Here is a 24,140-nt window from a genome sequence, read left to right as displayed (position 1 = left end):
CCCTATTAACGTTAATATTTCACTATCCAACTTATCATAGTAAGATTTGAAATACTTCTCAACATTATTACCTGCAATGGTAATTACATTATATACTTTGTAACAGACTTGACCTGTTGTGAATCAGATGGAAAATATCAAACGCTCATTTCCAGAAGAATTTTGGCGGCCACATGCAATTTCGAGTGACATTAGGCAAAAGCGGAATTTGCAATCACATGGGAAAATACACTTGAAAAGGGACAAACAAGAATGGCGAAACAGACAATCCAGCCTCCATTATGTCCACGTCTGAAAGTGACAATATCGGCGACCATACTGCTTAAAATTTGACAGCATTTTATGAAGCCTCGAGTTCCAAATGACCAACCGCATCAATAAAGGCGAACAGCCGTTTGATGTGAGTGTTCCATCACAGCCAGAAACAACACCTAACCCACACTTTGAACTGAGGGGACAAAGCGTATTTGATGTCAATTCAAGTAGCTCATAAAATATTTAACCTCCCTAAATTGTATATTGAGAACAAAGATTAATATTTGTATCAGATTAACACCTCAAGAGGAATTTGGGCATCTAAAAAGCGTGATCACGAACCATCGACATATTACGTAAATTTTTCGCTTCAAATGAAAGGTAGTTTATGAAATGTAATTCGGAGAATGTTATAGCTTCACACGCTTAATACTGTATAAGTGATTTCCAGTAGGGAGATAAAATTAATATCATTATTGCTTCAGCTGAATCATTTACTTAAACTTGTGAATTCTGTGTTCTTGGTTAACTATCTATAAAAAAAATACAACGATAAAAAATAAAGTATATCAAGAGTCAGTTGAACTGTAAAAAAAAAAAAAAAAAAACGAGATTATGACACAAGTAGCACAGAAGATAGACAAATGATTATGTAAAGAATTCTTAAATGTGAGAGGATTTTATTTCGTTTTTCTTTCATTCATTCTGTTTACTATTATAGTGAGGAATTATAAGTCATAATTTTGAAAATAAGCAGTTAAAGAAAATAATTTTGAAAATAAACAGTTAAAGAAAATAATTTTGAAAATAAACAGTTAAAGAAAATAATTTTGAAAATAAACAGTTAAAGAAAATAATTTTGAAAATAAACAGTTAAAGAAAAGGCTTAATCCCCTTTGGAGTCTCCTGGTTCATTCTGTACTTCTCTCAGAAAAAACACCTTGTAGTCAATGGAAAATTAACTAATCAGTTGAAGAGAGATAAACTCTCTCTCTCTCTCTCTCTCTCACACACACACACACACACACACACACACACACACACACACACACACACACACACACACACACACACAATATAGCTTTCAGTTTTTTACTGAATCTTCATCCCTTGCACAAAGGACAAATGTCTTCACCTCAGAATAGCAGAATTTATTCTGACTGCTGGTTCTATCAGATGCCGAGGGTGTTATCTGAATTCCCCTGAAATGAATTCAACAAAGCAAACGCAGAGAACTGTCGAATTATGGATCTCTCTCGATGAACAATTTAATAATGGAGGAATGTCTATCGCGTGACTCGCGAAAAAAGTGGTACCTTTCAAAAGCACTACAAAAGACCAGCTCTCGACTCATTAACATGTTTGTGTCAGCAAATTCCTAATTTTGTCACCTTGTTCGACTTATTTACTGTAGCAGGGTCATTTTGCTTATGGCGCTGATGTCCTAAAAATTCCATTTTAGCAGAAAAATCGATGGATGTTTTAGCACCTTCAGCTTTTTCTTCTTTCCCTCATGGTGCCCGATGGTGACCGAAAGGAGACTCTGACCAGTACAAGAGGTAAAAGACAAAAGGAGACTCCGACCATTTCCTCTTAAATGTAACAAATTGGGTTGTTTATGTTTCGGTGTCAATTATCATCAGCATCATAAATTTACGGCTGTGGCTAAGGATATTGTCTTGTAATTATGAACTGTGCACATGTTAGTGCCGCATTAAATCCAGATTAGCATCGCTTTGCGGTATCTTGTCAAAGATGGCGTTTGTTGCTGATATTATGATTTTCTTTTCACAACAATATTTCTTTTGCACTAATCTCTAAGGGTGGCCCTGCACAATAAGTATTACCACGCAATGTTATTGCAATGCCGACAATATTGAACGTTTGTTCAATAGTACTAAAAAGCAAACTAAAAAGTTAAAGTTTATTCTAAAATAGTCGTCTGGTCTGATGGAGGTATTGACAGTACACCTAACTTTTCACCTCAAACAACTGCAAAACAAGCATCACCCGAAGAAGGTGCGTTCCTTAGATGAAGGCCAGGCGAAAGCTGTTAGATCGTGCAGAGTCACCCTGTGATAATTTCCGCTGTCAACAAATGGTTAAGATCCTAAAAAGAAAGGGTCTTGGTATCTAGGAAGATCGCAATTGCATGAAATACTAAATAGTGCTTAGGAGTTTTATTTGTGAGTAATTGAAGAACGTTTCCCAATTTAAATGTTAAATTGAAGTGTGATTTTTATTAAAAGTGCTTGTGTGTGTCGGCAACCTTATCCGAATCCTCTAATCTGCATTCACCATCCACAAAAGTTTCTCCTGAAATTCACGTGACCTTGAAAAGATTAAACGTTTTATGAGCTAACAACTTGTCGTTCTTCCTTAAAGGTATTTTTATTTTTACCTCTCACGCTTAATACCCTTGATCTTTGTTCTTAAAAATGTACAGCTTTCTCATATCTAATTTTGTTTTACCTTTAAAATATGAAATATCATACAACTTGTGTAATACATACAATATCAAAAGTCTGTTTTCTGGAGGTTTAATATATTTAAATATTTTGTCATCTGTCTAATATTGTTTTATATATATATTTAATGGAAAACCTTATTCTTAATGTTCCCCTTAATATGTGAAATCTTCTTTTATACATCAGTAATTTAGAATTGACCAGCTTAATGCTCTAATACAAAGAAAAAACATGTTATCTTCATAAAAGTAAAAATACAAATAAGGATACCTTAAGAAGGATACCGACAACATTTTTGAAAACCGTGTTAAAAACAATAGCGTATTCTTTTTCTAGTTTACTTGCACAGTTACATTTTGCGTGAGTATATTCAGGTTTCGTAGTGACTTTATCATTAATACCTTAATAGAAATTTTAACCATCACCAACGGCTATTATTTTTACGGGGCTGGACTGAATAAACAGTAAAAGTTCCATTTCAAAAATGTCCGTGTTCCTAATCGAAATTATTGGAAGAATGCGCATATATGTAGGCTAAACTGATTATTCTGAAGTAAGCGTAACTTTATTAAAAGAGGAACCTTAACGTAAAAATTATTCACTTGTGAGTATGATTTTTTTTACTCATTAGTAATGCAGTGCCATACTTTTGTTGTACTAAAATGATTTTGCCATGTCCAGTTAGATAATCTAGAGACATAAATGACAAATTTCATCCGCTGTTTTAATGTACGTAGACCGTTGACATTAAGAGTGGCAATAAGCACGAATGTGCATTGAAAATCCAGAGAAGAATGTCAGAGCTTAAAAGACGAACACTGACTACTAATGTTTATTGCTTTTCCTTGCGTATGATCCACTCTTTCCATACCATTTTTCCACATGATTTTCTTCATTACTGTGAGCCATTCAGGACTAATTAGTGAATTTTTTTTTTTTTTCACCTTCATGATGTACATATTCCCTGCTACCCAGTTTCACCTTAGTATCTGATTCCGGGCCGAGAAACCATTACTTTCTTCTGTACTTCCACTGCGTTTTTCTCTTTCATTGCCAATTACTTTTTTCCTTGAAGTCCTTCAGTTTAGAATTTTACGGCATTAACATCCGAATTCTCTCTGTGCATGGCATCCATCATTTCTTGAAAATCACCAAAGTTTTCAGTATCATCGGTCTGTGCATTAAAGGAAGCTACTAATTTCAATATCTTTCTTCCTGCACATTTACTTTGCCATACACTGTAGATATCAGGCTCAGTAACACTACTCTGTAACCCATCTGCCCTTGCTTTCAACATCGGTTAACTCCTTTTCATTGCTCGAGTCATCGCCCAGAGCCAGAGGTGATATGGCATCTACCTTAGGAGTGGGTGTCATACAAGTGTACATATTCACTAGAATATCACTATTTTCAGTTTTCTGAGTCACAGGCACTACAATATTCACACGTCATCTGTTGTACTGTTTTGCCCATCCATCGAGTCAAAAGAGGCAAGTCTGCAATAATGTTATTGCAAGTTACACTGTCAGCTTTCACCATTAACACTCACTTCTCTTATTTCTCTCAATTATGTAAAATCTTCTTCATTCATTTTGTTAAATGTCTCTAAAATAAGTAGCCATTATACAATAGTATATCAACAACGTTACTCTTCCAAAAATCGTTTTTTATCCAAAGTCATCAGTGCTGCTTTATTACCATTATAAATACTATTTGAAGTATATGCATATGTTCCAATAATATTCACATGAGGATATATAGGTTGCATATTTTGAAAAAGTATTTAGAAAATTCAGAGGGGAATTCTTGGTCATAACTATTGTTTTGTTCAAAGGTAAATTCCTATCCTGCAGAGAAATAGTTTTGTCTTCATAATCCTTCATCGTCCCTCTCAAATAAATTGGATTCTTGGTCCAGAAAGTTAACAATAATTCTACAGGGACCTACTTGCTGATCGCCTTACACATCTGTGATATGAACATTTATCTTCCTTAAAACTTCAAAACCTTCATGTGAATGGGTTCTTTCGTGGTACAGATATATTTGAGGAAACCTTTCTTTGAAAAATCTCTTCCGTGGACCTTATGCTGTAGCCATGACACCACTATATCAGTCCCTCTTGTCGATGTATATCACGTCAGTCTATCAATTATATTTCGTTTTGAGTAAAAGCTTTTTCCAAAGAAATCATATAATAAGTTTACTGTACCCCCTACAATAAATCAGCATAGGGCACATTCACACGCTCATTTATTTTCTGAATACTGTTGAAAAAAGCGAAAATATAAGGAATGAAATCGGCCTCAACCTCTGTTTGCCGTTTTTTCTTCCCTGCCTTGATTTCAAGGTTACAATACTGTGTGGGTAAGAGAGTTTGCTATGTGCAGCGAGGGTGTGAAAGATGATAACTAGGGATGGCTAGCTTGATATAGGAGAATCATGAGTCATTCAATATAATTCTAGAAAATCAAAGCATTCAATTATATAATATAATTTAGGATCCATAACGAACCAAATTCAAACTCAGTCTTCTCCATCCACACCCACACACACAGATATAAAAGTGAAAACTTAGAATTTAATCGGGTTGTTATTAAAAGGATACTGACACTAGAACCCGTCTGCAATTTGTATTCTAAGAATTATTCCAATGCCATCCAAGCTTACTGTTGAAAATCATCACCCTCTCGCTAAGACTATTAATTGCTTAAGTATGTAATATATAAATAATGTTTGTGATCATTTACTGAACGTATGAAAATAAATAGCAGCGCATGCTTCAAAACAAATACCGCAAAAATGTTAACAATCATGTATGGTAAAATTTGATGCTATCATTTTTATGCGGGATCAAAAATCAGACCAGAAACGTGTTTTTGAACCAGACTCATAATGATGAATAATTATCGTACATGGTAGTCAAATGTTCCAGCGCAGTGAACGTGAGTAAACATTTACACAAAAATGTGCAAACACACTAACAGAAATAATTGATGATACTCTTCTGTGAACTGTATGGTTTACTGGGTAGAAAATTATCGACCGCACATTTACCTGATAAACATGTAAATTCATGAGTAAGTCGCTAGCATTGGTAAGTAGTTTGGATAAAATAACATGTTTGATATTGTGCTAATAAGTCAGTGTAGGCATGTGATTAAAGTTTATTATATATATATATATAAACTTTATCACGTACACAAAACTTGTTTTGTGCGTTAGTACAATTGCTAACAGGACCTCATTCAAACTGGATATTATCTAGCGGAGATATTTATTCAGAAAAAGTTACAAGCTTTCTAGGACAAACAGTCCTCATTATCAAGTATCCGTACAATGACCAGACGCGTAGTCCAGCACACACATATAAATACAGCTGGACTACGCGTCTGGTCATTGTACGGATACTTGGTAATGAGGACTGTTTGTCCTAGAAAGCTTGTAACTTTTTCTGAATAAATATGTCCACTAGATACCATCCAGTTTGAATGAGGTCCTGTTAGTAATATAATATATATATATATATATATATATATATATATATATATATATATATATGTGTGTGTGTGTGTGTGTGTATGTATGTATGTATGTATATATATATATATATATATATATATATATATATATATATATATATATATATATATATATATATATATATATTTATATATATCCATCCAGGGTCAGGAGCAGGCGCTCAGACAGTAGACTTTTTGACTTTCATGGAAAAGCATTTTGTTTATATCCGTTTAATAAAATGCTGACGTTTCGTATCGCTTGATACATTTTCCAGGCTGTAAAAACGATTAAAAATAAATAAAGCTTGTATACATAATATAAGGAGTGTATACAACATTTACTTATTAACAACATATTTACATCTAAAAAAGAACAGAGGGAAAAAAACAAACAACGAAAGACGGGGACAAACACCTACCCACATTGTTAGCACAAGGAAACTGACAAGGAGGACGAAAAAAGTGGAAAAGATACACAGGGTCAAAACAGAAATTATTATGCGATGGACAGGATGTGTTGATGATGACTGGTGGTTGAGAGTAGGAACAGTCAGTTTAATCATTATGGATTCGAGGGTGGTTAGCTCCTCCGTACTTCGGGCTCTTCCCACGATACTAAAGTCTTTAGCGTCTATATGTGTTTACATGTTTTGCTATGGTTCCTTATGTTCGACTGATCTGGATTTGACCCCCTGATGAGAGGAAATTCGGATCTTCTGCAGCGTCTTGGCACATCCGATGTAGGTGCCCAGACTACATCTGGGACAGGTATATTTATAAATTAAATTGGAATGCCTTTAATAATTTGTACCAATTGATTTTCCTTACTCCTTTTGTTTTGGTTTTCCTTACTCTCTAGTAACACACAGTCTAGCATATTCTTTTCTCTGCCATTTTCTCTTTACTAAGTGTACTTCAAAATATAATGAATATTTTGAAGTATACTCAGTGAAGAGAAAATAACAAAAAAAAGAAAGAATATGCTAGATTATGTGTTTATAGCGTGTATTTGGAAGGGCTGGTTGACAGATGTCATAGAGACAAGAGGAGTGGGTGGATGTATAACTGGTCACTATTTGGTTGAAAGAAAAGTCAAGAAAGATATGTTTAATTTGGATGGAGAGGAAATTTAGCTATAAATGTAATTAAGAGATGATGCAGAAGTGTAAAATGTTTGTGTAAGTTTGAGAATATTTGTGTAATGATTGTCAATTAGTAAGAAGACCAATTATCAGGTTAACGAATTAAAAAAAAATGGGTTGATGGGATTACATGCGTGATACAGTTCAGCAATAATGATAGTGTGACTAATTTGCTATCAGAATTTGTTAGGTACATGTGGATGAGGTAAAGGTTCTGAAGGAAAGTGTAAAAGAATCCAATTTTTCCATTGTATAAAAGATAAATGCAAAAGAAGCAACTGTGGGTTTTATGAGGCATAACGGTAACTAAGCAGCAGTATGGTTATGAGGGTAAGTGCAAGCCCTGAAATGGAACAGTGAATGTCAATGTCGATGATGGAAGAATAGGTTGGTAGAGTCACATATGTATCTGGGATTAAATATAAGCAGCGGCTATAAGATGGGGCAAGAGATGAAAATCTAATGACATAATACGGTAAATATTGTCGAAATTGCAAACTTCTCATATCACTAATTGGTAGCTGTCAATGGAGCCTCAAAGCTCTCGCTGTTTGCAGATCACCGTCTCTCGGCACTACTGCCAAACTGAGTCAAGAATGGATGCAGTATAATCAGACATATTCTTCATTTTCTTTTCACATATTGCACGCATCTAAAATCTGAAAGCACCAGCGTATTCAGGGTGAATTTTTTGTATGAAAACACAAGTTTTTATTTCACATTGATCGCATAAATGATGCAAAATCCGATGATAAGTACAAACAGGTATAAAGAATTAAATGCTTCTCTCTTCACTTTTACTCGTTGTAATTCCTTTGTGTTTTATCTTATTGATTTTCAGGAAATCATGATTTAGTTGTACAATTAAAACCGAATCCTGTGGTGTGACCAAAACTTTCCTATCTTGTGCAAAACGTGAGATAAATGAAGAAATATAAACATATTGCTAGTTTTCTGAGCTACAGACGTAAAAATGAGACAGTGAGCGAGCCGCCTACCTCCGGTACCAGCCATTCAGAGGCCGCCAAGGAAACGTCTCGTAGGCCCAAGAATCTACCTTAAGTGAACCAGCTATAGTGCACATGTATTTGAATTATTTTTTTAACTCTGAGGCATGCGAAAATTTAATCTTGAGGAAATAAAGTACAGAAGTTTTGGCTGATTGTCGAATAATCTGGCAATTACTGTCACACAAAAAAAAGGAAAAAGAAAGAAGAAAGGAAGAAAGGAGAAGACTGAAAGATTTCCGGGAACTTTCCAAGGACTCAGGCAACTGTTTCTGCAGTATGAGTCCATCCACTTCTTTCCACCTTCCTCTTCGGATTGATGTGATGAAATAGACGTAAAGTTTTTGTCCTCTCTCCTTTTATGACCATTTGATCCATCCTTGCAAAAGTTTATCGGATGAGGTCTGAGAAAGAGAATGGGTATTTCCGAGAAAGGAAAGGTTCATCATGAGTTTGGTCTCAATTTTGTTTTATTATTTCGGGATTTATTATTAAATGATAACTCAGGATAAATTCAATATAATTTTAGTAAAAGGCAGCTAAAAGGAATCAGTATACCGTATGCAGTATCACAGTTTTACCATAATAATCCCCGTAAGCTTGTAAGTTTTTTGATGCATCTTAGAACAAGATTCAAGGTTCAAGGGCGTGTGTTTCCTATATACAAACCTAACCTAAGACCTGTCCTCATCGTGAGATCAGAGCTGATGAACGCTTTCCCTCAACACCATAATGTTATTGATCTTCCTCAAATGTATGATGGTTCCTCATAATAGAAAGAAAAAAACCATTAAAACATTAAATTAAAAAAAATGCCATACCCCAAGAAAAGTCGTGCGTACTGCATAAAAGATGACTTTAAATATTAACATAATCTGCAATCATACTTCTTTAGAAATTATAAAGGAATTCATCATAAGTGGACAGTCTTATTTTGTCTTCTCTGCATCCGCTGTATCCCCTTCCATTGCAGAACGCAACAGAGGAGAGAAACAAGTTTTTTGGGAAACAGTTTTTAAAATCTTCAGCTCTGACAAGCAACTTCTCTGTACTGTTGAAAAATAAGTTTCTTTATAATACATCTATGTTGGAAGTTTTTCTCGGTATTTTTCAGGACATCCAAACTTTGGAGCGTATTAATATCAAGTTTTTTTTTTCTTTTTTTTTTTTAACCAGGGGTATATAATGTAAGACCTGCAACGTATATGATTAGTAAATTTCGGCCGAGGAAATTGTACATATGTCGGTGAGTTAAAGTATTTGCAAATTACAATTTTGCATACATTCAGAAAGATCTCATGAAGTCTGAAATTAAAAAATTTTATAACGATACTGACGTTCAGAGAGAGAGGAGAGAGAGAGAGAGAGAGAGAGAGAGAGAGAGAGAGAGAGAGAGAGAGATGCTCATGAATAAGATCTTAGACAGTGGTGCTTAATAGCGGATGGCGGCTACTGCACATGAAATATCAATGTGACTGGTACATACTGCGCTGCCTTAGGTTACTGAAATAGAATGACACAAAACAGCAGCATTACCGCTTCGTAAAAAAAAAAAAAAAAAAGAATGGGAGTTTTTTTTTATTTGCAACATGGACAGTGTAGGCGACTGTTTAAAGAGATCTGACAGTCTGAACGTATTCAGGCGTGACGAATTTCTTAGAACGATGCCTTCTCAAGTAAAAATTCACAATGAAAAAGTACAAAAGATTCAAGGTTGCTCTGGCCCTGCTTTGAAAACTGACATGTTGAGCATTGCAAAAATAAATTAAAATTCTTTTGTTTATTAACTCAAACTATAACAACCATTACAGGCTAAACAGCTTCGAATCTGCGAGTATTTTGGCTTTTGATAGTAATCACCTTCCAGATCAAAGTAGTGAGTGATTAACTGTAGACGAGAAGTCTTGCTGTCGTAGACTCCTGAGTATAGGTAAAAGTATTTGTCATGATGAGTACGTATTTATGTCCCGCTCACATAGTTTTTTTTTCGTGGAAATAAGACGGGTCTTTTATATACGCATTTATTCAGTGTGTGTTATTTGTTGATGGTCGTTGTCCGTTGATAAATAATATATGTTTTAAAACAAAACTTTTGTCATGAATAATTATGTATTCATATCGTCTTGTAACTCACACCTATTTTTTCCTTATGTATTCATTGTTTATTGTCTACTGGTGGTCACTGCCAATTGGTAACTTAACAATCTTTTTAAAATACGTATCCATTTTGTTATTTAATAATTATTAAAAGTAGTGTAACGTTATTTCAGTATTACAGTATCCAAACAAGGTCATTAATAGTTTCTGTATTAAACTTAAATTTGTTTCTAAAAATAAGTTATTATATTTACAAGACGCATGGTCTTGATTGCATACAAGGTTCCTTGCTGTGTTTGATGATCTGTGTCTCATTCTAACTTTGCAATCCTGGACACTGTGTCCCGTTTTTCCGTGATGGGTACAGTATGCTGGACCACGGCAGTCAATTGCATAGTGTCCGCGTTTCTGGCAGTTAAAGCAAATAATGCCAGAATGTTTTCCCTGTTGAGATGCACTGGCATCTCTATGCTGACTCCTGGCAGGTGTCCTGGATCGGGTTTGTCTGTTATCTACCTTTCTTTCTTGACCTATAGTAGCCAGTGCTTTATATGTGTCGATTGTTCCTTCCTTGTTTCTTCCTACAATCTTTTTTACTTCATTCTCTATATCAAGTACATCATCCACCATTTTCCACACGTGAGTCATCTTTTCTAACACGTTAGATGGTAACGTAAATGGAAAGCACGCATGACCTCAAATTTCACAAAAAGTTCACACAAATTATTCAGGATCATTTTTATGCCATTCATTGTTAATTTAATCCCTAAGAACCCATTCGCCATCGGTTCACTCATTAAAACTAAAGAACGGTTATCACCTTATATGTCCTCGGGTGTTGTTTATAAATATACTTGCTCTGAATGTCAAACTGGAACCTATGTGGGATCCACCAGCAGACTCCTTAAGGTGCGTATCGATTCTCATCGTGGTGTAAGCTTCCGTACTGGTAGCAGAATTTCAAACCCGGAACACTCCAATATCAGAAATCGCTCCAAAATTTGTAAAACACATATCGATAATAAAGACTTCTGCATTTTAGGCCATACCACCAACGCCCAAGACCTTGTTATTCTGGAATCACTTTTCATTAAACAACTTGTTCCTCCCCTCTGTAATTGTCTTGACTTGTGTTGCTTCTGTTTATGTTTAAGTTTAGTTTAACGCTGTCACTCCTCTAGGTCGGTCCTTAACCTTTTGTTCTGTAACCCCTTTCACGGTTATTTTCATTTTTAGTTTACAGTATATTCTGTTACCTTTCATTTTAATGTAGAGATTTCTAAAATTTTGTTCGTTTCTTTTATTGTTCGTTTCTTTTATTGTAATGTTGTGTATATTTCTGAAACTTTGTGTGAATAATTTTCAGCTTTTTCAATTCTTAATTTTTAGTTTCAGTTTTTATGATTTTACAAAGAATTTCAGGTTTCATTTTAACACCCCTGATAATGTAATTAAATGGATAATTACATAAACGTTGGAATAAAGTCAGCTTGTACATTTGTGTGTGTCCTCTTTTTGAGCGACTGATTATATATATATATATATAAGGAATTTATAACATATATATATATATATATATATATATATATATATATATATATATATATATATATATATATATATATAAATATATATATATATATATATATATATATATAAATATATATATACACACATATATATATGTGTGTGTGTGTGTGTGTGTGTGTGTGTGGGTGGGTGGGTGTGTGTTTGTGTGTATAATCTTTTTTGAGCGACGAAAGTCAATGAATAGAAACATGTAAAAACTAAGGAATTTACTACAACATTATATAACTTATTTGATATATATACAGTATATATATATATATATATATATATATATATATATATATATATATATATATATATACAGTATATGTTTGTGTGTGTTTGAGAGAGAGAGAAAATAAATGTAATACGAAATATTATGACTTGAATGTAGAATAACCAAGCTAGCAATAGTAATTATTATTATTATTATTATTATTATTATTATTATTATTATTATTATTATTATTATTATTATTATTATTATTATTTTTAAAATACTGAAAAGAAATTGAGCATAAAAAGCAATCAAGACTGCAAATTATCACCATTCAGAACTGGGTGTAGTTTATAAAAAGCCAAATTATTTCGGGTTATTTCGAACGCGAAAATGCAATATTGGGTGATTGAGCCGTTGATTAATATTCAGGAGTATAGCAATTGTTTGATATCAGAAACATCATAATTGTTATTGCACGAATTTTCTTTCAAATTCTGGAATTTTATAGTTCCAAAACTCTTGACATTTTCAATTCAATGTGATGTTCATACACACACACATATATATATATATATATATATATATATATATATATATATATATATATATATATATATATATATATATATATATATATGTGTGTGTGTGTGTGTATGTATGTATGTATGCATTTATGTATATGTAGATATATGCTTGTATAATATATATATATATATATATATATATATATATATATATATATATATATATATATATATATATATATACATATACATATATATTATATATGTATATATACATATATATATATATATATATATATATATATATATATATATAAATAAATATATGAAAATTCTTTATGATAAAATTGGCCGCACGTAGAGTGAATAGTTGAATTAGAAGTAGATGTTCACTGGACACATGATATAGAAAGGCTACGGTAGGCCTATTTTCGGCTCTGGCATTTGGAATCACGTTCGGAATAGAAGCACTGAGAGAGCAAGTTCCATATCCAATTGAGCTGATTTGCATTTCCCTGCTGGACTTACGGTGATGAATGTAGTGGTCATTAGCCAGTCTGTTTTGGCATGCAACGGATTAATAGTTTGGCATCATGTTATTCCGTTAGAGAATAGGAGTATGAAGGTGCGCTATAGCCTATCGCTGTCAGTTATCTGGGGTCTGTTTTAAACTCAAATTGTTGTCGCCAGCGTAAATGTTCGGGGAATTTTAGGTGAAGATCTTGAACGGTTTAAGTTGCTCCGATTCATCGAGTTTCTAGCTATCAATGAAAGGAGAATGATATTTTTTAATGTACATCCTTACTTTACTCCTATAAATAACATTCTCCTAGGTAGTCAACGACAGTTATTTTACGCAGTACTTATTACCTGTGCCGTACAATATCATCAGTAGCATTTGTCTCTTGTATAATGTTACGATTTACGATTTATAATAGCCTTCATAACAGATGGGGTATTGGATGAATGACAACGTTCTAAATTACATTATAAAGGATCTTGATATTAAGCTTACTCTGACATGTTAATCTGTTTGTAGAAAATACTAAATCAAACATATGATATACTTCATCGTAACAGCTCCCACATTTTTATCATTCGCCACGTCGGAAACCGCAGTTCAACACGTCACTTCTGTACCGTAGAAGCCAGCTCAACGACTGTCACATGCACGGTAACTTTTCTTCCTTAAACTGTTGTTCTCATATGCCTCTTCTACAAGACTTAGAGAGCCTCCGTTACCTTCTCTGCTGCAACTATTCTGTAATTCCTTTGTCCTATACTCTTCCAGCTCATTTATCCTGCCTACTTGTACGAACAAACTTCTACTATTGTTCCACCATGCACACAAAATTCATTTGCGTTTCTTTGATTTTGATGTGCAGTACTTTCTTGGCATGTAGTATGGTGGGAACTCTACAAGTGCTGCAATATTCGTTTTCCCAAATGTGAATTCGAGTTGCTGCTGCCTTAACAGAGATCTGGAACAGATCTGAATTTTAAGTTCGTGTAATAGTTGGGACGTATTGGAGACTGAACTCGAGTAAAATGCGACCTCACTCATTAGCCCAGCTCGCTCCGTGGGAGCTGCTCACTGATTTGCTGTTATTAGGCTACACTGTTAGATTATGTGAATCTTTAATTTATTGGTACTGGAAAACTAGCATCTTGTTGCATCTTCAGTAATGATGTAATAATGGTACGTTACATATTTTCTCCTGTCTGGATGTACTTTAGTAAAGATTTTTCAAAAGGTCATTATGTTAGATGTTTCAGAACATTAACGAAAAATACACAGCGAAAGTATTTTCGGTAATGTGTACTTCTACAGAGAATTTTCATTGGCGTGTAATATGCAAGCACCCAAGAAAAATCTTATATGAAGTACTCTTCGCTTTTGAGAACATTGGTTTGTCTTTATATGTTTTCCCTTCTTTTCCATTCTATTCTTTGGCAATTTGATTGGTAAGTTAATAGCATTTTACGTTTTTCGAACGAATTTCGGTCGTTTTGAATATTTTTAACAAATAAGTATAGTAATTAACTCATGTTTTCGTTGGTAATAACATCTTTAAGCTAAAAGGGCGTATCTGATCAAAGGAAAGTCTCTTTTGTTTTTCTGTCACTGACGAATATTTTCATTGTAAACAAAATGTCCTAAACTTTTCTGTGAGAAGGTGAAGGCCAATATTTTGTTTAAATTCCTGTAATGTTTAGCTTTTTCATAATGCATCTCAATTGCTTTTCCGTGAAAACAGGCTACTTTTGTCCTCCAAGAGCAAGGCTGATAGTACGGTACGGTACGGAATGTTTTTCCGTACTTCGTACCTCGGCTAAAATATCGTACAGTAATTTGGTACCGTACACTCAATTATTTTTCCGTGCCGCTCAGTACGGTAAAAATATAAAAATAACGTACCGTAATTCGGTACTTTTATCGTACTCTAAGCAAACTCAGTCAACATCAGTAAAATCCCCTCTTTATGAAAATTTCAATGTTAACAGGTGTAAATTAGCAAAGGGACTTTATATGTACAGTACATGTTTATATGTTCAGTTGTCATAATAATAATAATAATAATAATAATAATAATAATAATAATAATAATAATAATAATAAATCATTATGAGACAATATGGGATTATATGGCTGATGCTGTAAACGTTGGTAACGTGTTACTTCAAGAATTACAAACAGACATAAACATGTTAATTAAGGAATTCCAAACACACACACATGCATGGTATGTTACAAACTAAAATGTGAAGTACCTTAGTGATCTCCTTGTACAGTCACTGAAGCGGCCAAATATGCATTAGTAATTGCTTAGTGATATATCCAAGCCTAAGGTACGGTACGGAATTTGGCCCATTTTTTCCGTACGCGAATCTTACTGTACTGTACTTTGGTAAAATTATCGTACCGTAATTCCGTACCGCGCATACAGACTAAATATCAACCGTACCGTACCGTACCGTAATGCCAGCCTTGTCCACGAGGGAAGTTAACGACGAAAGTAATTTTCTTTCCTTGAAATGCTTACATATAAAGTTCTGTAAAACACCACCCGGCTATGCGCAATGTGCTTGTTTTGTTAGTTTTCGATTTTATTAAATAATTTTTCTTGTATCCTCTAAAGTTATACTTTTTTAAACTATTAAGTCTTTCCTGCCCGTCTATCTACTATTTCCTAATAGCAGCAGTTATGACTTGGGCCATCGACGGATGGTCTCATTTTTGTCAGTTTTTCTGAAGATCTTTCACATTCACAACTGATCTCTGATCTCCCATACCTGCCGAGAACAACCAGATTCTCTGAACAGCAGCACCAATATGCAGTAAATGTGCCTCGCTGTCCAACTTCTCAGTTCCAGTGGTCCTTTATTCCTCACACCGTTGGACTGTGGAACAGCCTCCCTGAGGATATCGTGCAATTGGAACCTCAGAAGTTCAAGCGAAGATGCAATGCATTACTACCCTAATACTATTCTCCTTGCATTTTAAGACATTTTTATCTATTTGTTAATTTTATTATTTTTTTTCTTTTCTAATAAGTGGGCTCTCTTCTTTCTGTATTTCCCTTTACTTCCTCTTACCTCCTCTTACTTCCTCCTAACGAACACCATATTCTTTGGAAGCTTGAATTTCAATTCCATGGCCTCCTGGGCTTGTTCCATATGAATAGGTTTCATGTACTGAATAATAATAATAATAATAATAATAATAATAATAATAATAATAATAATACTGATAATAAATAATAGTAATAATAATCATAACGTTTGTAGAGCTGTTTTATTAGTGGATCAGTAAATCAAAATTATTTCTCTCTCTCTCTCTCTCTCTCTCTCTCTCTCTCTCTCTCTCTCTCTCTCTCTCTCTCTCTCTCTCTCTCCTTCTCAGAGTGCCACATTGTATTGTCATCCAAATGTAACAGGATCTTTCACCTGTAAAACAATAATCCTACTTGCAAAAATCTTTTAGGCAAATTAAACTAGTTTTTTTTAGAGAGAGAAAACGTAAAATCCTGACTAAAAGAAGTTTCATATGTCCGGAGTTGAATATCTTGGACCAGTAACTAAAATCTATTGCCTGTATTTCTCGCTGCTGAACATTATTATGGAGGGAGAGACGCTACTTGAAAGATTGCCTCTAGTTCACTGCGACAACGATATTGATAGTACTTTTCTTCCAAAACGCTCATAATAATTCATGCAAATGGTCTTCCTGTTACTCCTAATAATAATAATAGTAATAATAATAATAATAATAATAATAATAATAATAATAATAATAATAATTATTATTATTATTATTATTATTATTATTATTATTATTATTATTATTATTATTATTATTATTATTATTTAGGCGGGTCAATATGCCACGCGACTTGCAAAATATTCTAACAAAAGGTCTAACGGCAGTTTTCATTTCTATTGGATTTATTTGACATGACAAAAAAGGTTTAAAAATATGAGACCCTCAGAAGTGCATAAAAACTAGGTGACCTTCAAAATGGCTACCTACCATTAGCAGATAAATGAAAACAACTTAAATTATATTAATTTCTTTAATAATCCAATTGGGAACATGTCTTTATGTATTCCAAGGACTTTCTAAAGGTTTTCTGAGATTTTAGCTAATAATAGCCAAATATCAAACATGGGACAAGTCGTGAATACTAATTATTAAAGTCTACAAAGGCACAAATTATATTGTCTTGGACCAGAAACTGTCTAATCCAAACATTTATGGTCAGCAATTAGGCCTAGTCTTCATCACTGTCCTCTAGTTCCAAAGATACATCTCCAGGCATATTGTCACATGATGTAATCTCACAAGATCCACATGCTGATGTGCATGGAAGACCATGTTTTCTACAACTGCAGCGTGGGGTACTGCAAGCAGCCGTGCAGTTAGTGTGCAGCATTCTTATCTGACATATTCGGTATTAACTGATTGTTCTCATGTCTCCAACCCCAGTCTGAAGGATCCATTGGAGCCTCTCTTTCCATCCATGCCATAGTCTGATAGTATACTCGGAGGCTGTGAAATGTGGTTGAGAAATCTGTTGGGGGTAGACGTTCAGGTGTCACAAATGACTTAGCACAGATCGCCTTCTTAGTGAACGTATCATATCGCAGAGTAGCCATAGAAGATGTGCTCTCACCTCCAAACAAAAATGCCATAGCCTGGCAGCCAATGTTTCCAATCTTAGTGGGATTTTTATAAGGTGAGGTAAATTCCCTTGCTGTGACAAGTAGGACTGAATCACCATTTATAAGTTTTTGGAAAGCTGACATTTTTCCAGTGCCATAAATACGAGATGTGGAATCACACCCTGTAAATGAGTGTAATAACAATTGTCTACATGGGTCTAATCCAAAAGAACTTTTTATCTGGTTGATTTCATACACTTTAGGAGTGCCTTTGGTTATCTGATCTGAAATGTAGAGGTTTTCTCTCTGGTGTAGAATGATGAAGTAGTAGAATCAACAAGTCGGTATCTTCTCCAGTCAACATACTGTAGTAGAGTATAAAGATGCTACATTAACTGATGCCTTAACAATGTCCACATCTGCATCACCTTCAGACTGTATGACTGTGCAATATTCATCTTCTAGCTCTCTACTTATAAGGTTAATCAGCCTCTGTTTGTTGGTACCTCTTGACATGAATTCCTCCTTCTTACCGTCAAATTCTGTATCACTATTGAAGTTCACAACTGGGTAGATGTTGGTTTGTCCCCGCCGCTGGTGTGTGTTATCCTTAACAGAAGGACCTTATCCATGACCATCAAAGACAATGTTTGCTGTAATGCCATAGTGCTTACTTTGTAAAAGTGGCATAGGACTTGACTATTTTACCATAGGTGTCTCCATTTTTCCACTTGAGCTTGTGGAGTAAGGATCCTCCATCAATTACGTATCTATCAGTTTGCTGGATGACATCTGGTATCAGAGCAGTTGATGAGGCCATGGTATAGTGTTCACTGATAGCATGAGCAAGCTGTGGTTTATCAGCCTTGCATAGCACATCTTTGTTCTTGAACAGGGAGTGGATATGGACTGAGTTCATAACTCATTACGTTTTCTAAGGATAGATTCCCTGTATTTGAAACTACTAAGAAATGTTGGAATAGTAGGCCTGGGTCTATGGATCTTTCAGGAACGATCTTCACTGATGTTTTGCCCCATGGTTGTAGCTTTATCTTTTCTCTTGAAAGAGGTAGCGAATATAAGTTGTCCAGCCATATTTTCAATAAGCTTTTGTCCAACTTGTTTATATTTTTGTACGTTTACTTCTTCCTTGGCCACTACACCATCGACGATATTTCTTGAAACAGGGTCAGGAGAGAAGGGCAAACATGAATTCAGTTTGTCCTTTATCTTTGAGATATCAGAAGCATGTCTTGTGATCCTAGCCTCAGTTGAATCCCTATGTTGTTTCACTAGTGATATAAGCAAGATTAGTAAACTCTTGCATGGCATTGTTAAGCTCAGATTATGGGAGTAGACATTGTCCACAGTGCTCGCTGTTCTTCTGTCATCTTACTGCTATGGGTCAAGCCACCTGTACCTTTTATGGACCTCGTAAGTGTTTGCTCGATGACTAGATCACAGCTTAGACCTGCCCAGAACTGATCAGTTCGACAGATGACATGGAACCCTTCCTGGAACTGTCTGTAAACATGAGGTTTTTACTCTCAAGTTGACTCATTTCCTGGATATACAGATACGCTGATTTGAGGTGGTTGTAGTGGCCTGCTGAGGCGAATATTGGCAAGGAACCAGCAATGGCATGCAAGTGGTGCAGCCATGAACCAGTTCTATCAGCTTTGATTAGGATTTGAGCAACACCAAGAATTTCTTGGTAGCCTATCCACAACTGACTAGTTTCACCTTCCAACAAAGACTTGTAGCACTTTTCGACATCTTCAACAAGCGAAGCACACTCTGGACTTTCATCCAACACGAATTCTAGAATCGTTTCATCAAGGCACTTGTCAACCAGCAGGTAAACTCGGAATGCATCTGGACAGACTTTCCAGACAGCATATGTACTACTGCATTTTCACCATAGACTACTTCCAGTATGCTTTTTAGTTGCTAAGTCTGAGGATTATTTCCTTCAGATGACTCCTCTGTGGCGCAGCACTAATGATTTCAGCAGCTTTCCAATGTAGAGGCTGATCAAATGTTATTACAGGAACATGATGCCTAGAGGCCAGGTCAGTAAGGAAATCTAAAGTAGACAAGATACAAGTTTTATCACCGGGGATAAGTATTTCTGCCAAAAAGCCAAATAATTGACCTTAACACACATACCCATTAAATCTATTGTGATGATTTTATTTCAATGCCAGTGTCAGCCATCTTGGAATTGAACTACTTTTACACCACTTTCAACTGGTCACATCTCGGTAGACTTTCTCACACGCTTTCAGTATATGTAACACAAACAGAAACTAGTGAAAAACAATTTGTTAGAATTATTTGAAGGCTGGCAGATTTTTTTCATAAATTGACCTGCCTAATTATTATTACTATAATTATTAATATTATTATTGAAAATTATAGCTGTTTCCACGGTGTTTAACTTATGAAGAGTCTTCTCTATTCGTCATGCAATCTTCTTTTGATCAGCATGTAACTGGTATATCAAGTTTCCTCAGAACATATACAGATTTCTGTTGTCGTAGGTTTATTTCCTCTAACGTGTCAACAGCACACTGGCGGTCATCTATGAGAGCAAAAAAGCCAATGAATTGGGATACATGATGTACAGGTATTAAAAGCAGGTGGGTGTTTACAATTGGTGGGTTAGTTAGTAGGCTGAATTTTGATTAGTCATGGGTTCTCCTCCTATCTCTCTCTCTCTCTCTCTCTCTCTCTTATGGCGATGTTTGATGTTGGCTGATTGGGACTCAGTCCTGGTCTAGGGTGGTGTAGACTTTACTCGAGATCTACCTTGGAAGGTGGGGACTTTTCAAAACTGTTAAAACATTGTTCCCAGTTCACTATGTTTCTGATACAACTTTAACTTTAGACAGAACTTCTGAACTGTCACTTTAGAGTTCATATTTAACAGGCATACTTCATTGTAAATGGAGTACTATCAAGTGACTCAAAGTTTAATGACTTCACTTTGGCATGTTACAATTAGATGACATCGAGGTATTTCTCTTTCATGTACACTTCTTGTCAAGGTAAAATTGTAGGGATACATATTTTTGAGAGGACTGTAAAGGTTTCTTCTTCAGTAATTCATCAGTTGTGTAAAGGTGCATGCCCACTCTCATCATGTAGTGTGTAACACCACTGCCATGTCACTTTGTAGAGTGACTATTATTCATCCTCACACTACTGGGGTAGCTAACTAGTTAGTTACCTGCCATCCTCCACATTAACAACTACACAGTTGCCCTGGATTGGGCTCTGGCAGCACTTGATGTCGTCTGTCAACACTGCACGTCACTTATTAGCCTAAACTGTCTTCCTTAGCCACTAACTGACCGTTGCGTCTCTCTCTCTCTCTCTCTCTCTCTCTCTCTCTCTCTCTCTCTCTCTCTCTCCATATATGTTGTTTGGCTGAAGTTGTGAGGAGTGTACCGATATTTAAATCAGACTGTACTTGTTACTGATATATGGATATACAGTATATATAATATATATATATATATATATATATATATATATATTATATACATATACATACATACAAACACACTCACACACACGTATATACATATATGTGTGTGTGTGTACGTGCGTGCTATGCTTCAACCTGTTCACCCAGTAGTTTTGCTCACTGCTGTTGTAATGAAGGCTACTTCACTTGGCTCTTGGTGTATGTTGTGATCTACCATGATTAGCCGAGTCCTTACATGTAGTGACCATCTGTCAATATTTATTGGTCTTGCTGTTTACTAGTATGGTTATGTGTTTCATATTTTCATTACTATTGTGATTAATGCCCTGCCGAGATTCGATCTTGGGCTAGGTATCCAAACGAGGTAACGATAATTACTTGGCCACGAAGATGTAAGTCTCTTCCTACTTATACTTACATTTGTGAAATTCAGATACATTTATTAGAGCTGACATAGACCCACCCATATATATATATATATATATATATATATATATATATATATATATATATATATATATATATATATATATATATATATATATATATATATATATGTATATATATATATATATATATATATATATATATATATATATATATATATATATATATATATATATATATATATATATATATATATATATATATATATATATATATATATATATATATATATATATATATATATATATATCAAAATCTTGGGAGATCTTTAATTGGAAATAATGATCTTTAATATATATCTAATGACAACAAGTAACAGTCAATCTATTTTTTGTGAAGATAAAAATACACAGAAGTCAAATAAATTGAATATTCGACGTCCAATTTGACCATAAGCTAATTCCCATCCCGGATTCAGGCTGATGAATGGGAAATGTTCGTTAGCCTGTCTCGTGTTAGTGAGCATGCACGGGTTAATTGCATGGTGTTTTGAAGTTGGAAAACAGGAACGCGGATGTGTCCTTCATCAGTCATTTGGCTTGTATTTTGGGCTTAATCAAGGCTGCTTTGCTGCTGCCAGTAGACAGCATGTTGTTTTCTCAACTTTACATCACCAGTGTTAGAAAAATGCAAGAAAGAAGAAAAACGGGATAACTCTTCATATTGAGAGGGCAGCAGCAAAAAAATAGTCCATGACGCCAGAGAGAGAGAGAGAGAGAGAGAGAGAGAGAGAGAGAGAGAGAGAGAGAGAGAGAGAGAGAGATGGAAAGCGAATACAGGATACAGTTTAAATATGATGTTACGCTGATATTTTATTTGAATCGGCCTAACGTAAAAGGTTATTTTATAAAAGAAATGTGGTTACGGTTCCAAAATATTGTATGACGAAAACCTATTGTTATAAAAGTTTTGAAATAACCATTCCGAGAATACATGTCCCTTACCGACTCCCACCCGTTCTGTTTAAGAGTATTCCGATTGACTGTTATTAGTCTTGCAAAGGTAGGCACCTAATTTGACTGAAGTTGCTTCAACCATGAAGGAAAAGTTGCGATAACGTAATGAGAATTCTGGCGGACAGAGAAACTGACGTCCTTCCTTCATGCTATTATAAGCACAATTGTCTACCTTTATCAAGTTTGACTGACATCCTTTCAATCATGAAGGAGTTATTTCGATGACAAGGTATTTATGGCAGACACCATGACGCATGGACAGTCAGACATGCTCATGCCCGTAGATGCAAGATACTGTATATTTGTCCAAAGCTTGACTAAAATCCTTTCGGCGCTGTGGGATGGAATGCAGTGACAAGGTAGTTGTGGCGTACAAACTAACAGACAGGCAGACAGATCAACTCCCTTCATGCGTACATGTTTATTTTGGTCTACCTTTGCAACACATTTGATTAAAAGGCCCCCAACATTACTGAGGACTTAGAATAACATGGTTAGTTCCAACAGACACTGTTTGACTGAAAAATGGCAGACAAATGGATGATCTATTTCATAGACCTCATTCAAAATTGTACCACTGAGGTCTAACAAACTGTACACGACTGAGTTAAAATGAGTTTTCTCTTTATATAAATCTGTGCATGAGAGTGTATGTTCGTACCGTGATGGACTAAAATTCCTTCGTAGGTGTAGGGAGGTTGTGATGCTTAGTTAAGTGTGAGGGTGTATCCAGACTTAAATAAAACTTGTTATAAAGAACCGTCGGCGACTTATTGCAAACATATCACAAACAGGTTGAAAACAAATCAATAAGGTACTGGTAGTCTTAACCAATGATTCATATGGTCATGCAGCATTTGCCCAAGATTTGTTTTCCATTACATTCGATGACTTGTTTTTCAACCTTTTTGTGATGGAAAGATGGGTGATCTTTTGTTCAGATGCTTGCATGCCTTGATTGCAAAACTAACAGCAATTTTCTCAACCTATAAGAGTTTTGGTGACATGGTAAGCTTTCAGAAACACAAGCAGAGAGGAAGCTGTGCAGGCAGGCCAATAAATGAAGGGAAAATAAGATTTTGCCTGGCCCTGTATTTAAAATGAAAAAAATTAATTTTAAATATTCTACAGTATTAAAAATGTGTGTATCTGTGGTGAAAGTGACTTGTGCATCAGCCTGTTTGTGCCTGAGTGCATCAGCCTAATAGTGCTTTTTAAAATGCTATGTTACCATAATGAGAATTGGTCTATCCCAACTCTGGCTCTTTGTATAGGAAT

This window comes from Macrobrachium rosenbergii, chromosome 36 (genome assembly GCF_040412425.1).
Source record: "Macrobrachium rosenbergii isolate ZJJX-2024 chromosome 36, ASM4041242v1, whole genome shotgun sequence".
NCBI classification, from domain to species: Eukaryota; Metazoa; Arthropoda; class Malacostraca; order Decapoda; family Palaemonidae; genus Macrobrachium; species Macrobrachium rosenbergii.
This window is presented reverse-complemented; position numbering follows the sequence as displayed.